This window comes from Phoenix dactylifera, chromosome 7 (assembly GCF_009389715.1).
Source record: "Phoenix dactylifera cultivar Barhee BC4 chromosome 7, palm_55x_up_171113_PBpolish2nd_filt_p, whole genome shotgun sequence".
In the NCBI taxonomy this organism is placed as follows: domain Eukaryota; kingdom Viridiplantae; phylum Streptophyta; class Magnoliopsida; order Arecales; family Arecaceae; genus Phoenix; species Phoenix dactylifera.
Genome location: NC_052398.1, coordinates 8,220,912 through 8,224,838, shown reverse-complemented (window position 1 = coordinate 8,224,838; position 3,927 = coordinate 8,220,912).

The following is a 3,927-nucleotide window of genomic DNA, read 5'->3' as shown; positions in this document are numbered from 1 at the left end:
CAGGGAGAATTTGAAATGAGCATGATGGGTGAGCTCAACTTCTTCCTTGGGCTACAAATAAAACAATCAGAGGAGGGCATCTTCATCAGTCAGTCCAAATACATCAAGGAAATGTTGAAAAAATTCAAGATGAAGGATGCAAAGGAAATCAGCACACCCATGGGCTCAAGTTGCAAGCTTGACAAAGATGAAAAAGGTAAAAGTATAGACTGCAAATTGTACAGAGGTATGATAGGCTCTCTACTTTACCTTACTGCTAGTAGACCAGATATATTATTCAGTGTTTGTATGTGTGCTAGATACCAAGCATGTCATAAGGAATCACACTTGCAAGCTGTTAAGAGAATTTTTAGATATCTAGTAGGGACATCTAATGTAGGCTTATGGTATTCTAAACAATCTGACATAAATTTAATTGCTTATTCCGATGCTGATTTTGCTGGGTGCAAACTCGACAGAAAAAGCACAAGTGGCACATGTCAATTCTTGGGTGCCAATTTGGTTTCTTGGTTTAGCAAGAAACAAAATTCAGTTGCCTTGTCCACAGCTGAGGCTGAGTACATTGCAGCTGGAAGCTGTTGTGCCCAAGTTCTTTGGATTAAGCAACAACTTGAAGATTTCGGTATCAAAATGGATAATATACCAATTAAATGTGATAATACAAGTGCAATTAATTTAACAAAAAATCCTGTCCAAAACTCTAAGTCAAAGCATATAGAGATTAGGCATCACTTTATTAGGGATCATGTGCTGAAAAATGATGTGATGATTGAATATGTATGTACTGAAAATCAATTGGCTGATATCTTTACAAAGCCCCTTTGTAAAGAAAGATTCAACTTCTTAAGGAATGCTTTGAGCTTGTATGATCCTAGCAAATGAATTGAACTTGTATTGCATTGTTTTGCTGTGCAAACTAGTAATTAACCTCAAGGTAAACATAAGTGAAAACATGAATTCATGTAAGCTAAATGACGAACTGTTTGACTTTCCGGAGGATGGTTACCCTCCCTTGGACTCTTAATGGAGATATTTTCAGAGCCTATTTCATAGGTATTCGAAATTTGGTCAAACATTCCTCATTTCAATATTAATAATTCAAAAATTATTATCAAATTATTATAGGATGTATCATTAAGGGGGAGGATCACAAACAAATTCACTCTAAGTTTATCAAAAGAGATCATGTTGATTAGGGTGATTAAACAAAAATTGGGAGAAGATAGAATTTAGTCTGAAATTTTTCAGTGCCGGAGGCGTCTCTGGCAAATCGCAGAGACGTCCCCCCAGGGGAGACGTCTCGCCTTAGTCGCGGAGACGTCTCGGGGACCGAAGGAGGGCTTTTTAAATAGGTCGAAATCGCTCGAGCCGACTCGAGCTTTCTCCTTCATTCCCGACCAAAACGAAAAACCCTAGCCTCCATTTGCTCTCCACCTCAAACCCTAGCCTCCGTTTGCTCTCCATCACAAACCCTAGCATCCATGGCACCAAAGAAGGCTAGGACGACCCGTGGAAGGCGACCTAGGGCAGCGGCCGACGGTGAGGAACGGCGGGAAGAACCCTCCGCGCCGTCTCCTCCGGTTGCTCCGCCAACCACGACTATTTCCTGTGCAAATCGCACAGTCACGACCGGAAGGTACATAGATTTCTCATTTTTAGATCATGAGGGGTTCTCTATTGGAGAGAGACTCCGAGCCCAAGGGTGGGAGCACTTTTGTACCCTCAATACCTCGACCTACCCCGGCCTAGTTAGAGAACTTTTTAGCAATATGGCCTTAGGGGACATAGGGTACACTGCATATGTCCGAGGGACATTAGTAGAAGTCAATGAAGATGTCCTATCCACTGTCTTACAAATTCCTAAGGACGGTGAGGCTCCAACCTCACATCCCCAAAGGGAATCAGCCCTAAATCTACTTTTAGGAAGAGAGGACTGCGGCCCTCTTGATGTTGTCAATTCCCAGGACCTAAATGCAGAGATGAGACTTCTTTTAAGTATTGTCAACCGGGTCCTATTTCCCAAAACCGGTCGCTTCGATTTTGTTTCGGAGCGAGATTTAGTTATAATGCACCATATCCTACTAGGGATCCCTCTAAACCTCCCTAGACTCATGCTAAATTACATTGCCCTATGTCATAGGTATTCTAGGTTTAGTATACCCTATGGCATGATCTTTACCTTAATCTTTAAACACTTCAAGGTTCCTATTCCAACAAATGAACCTGCAAAGCCCTTGAGAAACACCGACTATTACAATGAGGGCACAATGAGAAGAATGGAATTTCATAAGATAGATGGATCGTGGGTGAAGGTACCAAAGAGAAAAGCCCAAATCCTAGAGCCCGAGAACCCACATCATGAGTCTGACCATCACTCTCCTCCACCTAGCCACATGGATATCCCTGATATTCCCTCCAGCTCAGCTGGACCTTCCACATCCATGCCACCACCTCCTCCAGTTAGTAGGCCCTCCTTTCTGTCAGAGGATCAGATGCGCACCTTAGCATCTGCCATTTGCCAGCAGATGAGGGAGGAGATGAGATCCATGATCTCCACAGAGTTGGCCCCCATCAGAGCTTCACATGAAGGGCTTCTACAAGAGATGAAGGATATTAGAAGTCAAATTGAAGCTACAACACAAGAAATAATGGGTGTGGGTGCCGCCCAAACCATCAGATCAATAGAGCTCAAGGACAGCTTGAGGAGCATTTCCAAGAGTCTCAAAGAGCTGACAAAACCAGATGGCAACGTGGGCACCTTGGTTGCCCAACTCAGAGGAAGAATTGAAATGGCAACTATAGAGTTTGAGGCACTTGTGGCAGGTTTCCACAAGTCACAGGGAGATCAATTTAAGACCCTCATGGATTCCATCAATGCATTCATAGATGCAGCTTGTAAGGTTTATGAACAAAATACAGCTGGTAGGGCCCATGAGCAACGTCGCCGATGAGGGACATTTTGCAGGCTCTTCTTTTTGTAAATCCTAGGCTGTTTTGAAACACTTTTTGTATTAGAAATCAATACTTGTAATGATTTCTTCTTTTGACTATGTACTGACTTCGAAGATTTACAATGACATATGAATGACATACAATTTCTTTTGCAACCCTGTGTACATTTCCAACTCTGTATATGTAAATATGAATGTGCCTCTTGATGTGTCATAAGAATCTCATAACATACATTATGTATTCAAATTTGGCACAACTTATCAAAGCATATGAAACAGGGGGAGCACAACCTGAATATCAAAGGGGGAGTAAAATGAATGCTGAACTCTTTAATAAAGATAACTTGAATATCCTTGAGTGGTTAATTATATTATACTATGAATTGACTTTTAAGCACCTAATGATAATTTGTCCCCTTCATTGTTGATGACAAAAAGGGGGAGTAGATATTGAATGTGGAGATATTGAAAGGGGGAGTAGAAGGGGGAGTAGATATATAGAAAGAACCAATATGGATATTGAGATATAATTGAAAGGGGGAGTAGATATATAGAAAGAACCAATATGGATATTGAATATGGAATGCAAAATTTATAATCATACTCCAAAGTTGATTTAGAAAAGATAAAATTGAAGAATATTGACTTGATTCAAATTCAGCATCAATATTTCATTTTAACTTGATTCGAATTCAGTTGATATGCTAAAATTGCTTAAGAGCTATAAAGTTCAATTCCATGCAATTATGCACACTGTATCTAGCTCTAATCAAAACATTATACTTGTACATCTGATCAAATACTGTGTATATGTTTAAACTTCAAATTTTTGCATATACTCAGTGTTTTGTCATCATCAAAAAGGGGGAGATTGTTGACCCCCTAATGGATTTTGATGAATACAAAACACTAGAGTATAATTCCATTTATCTTAACAATTTAATTGAGGAATTCATGTGATTAATTGAGAATATTG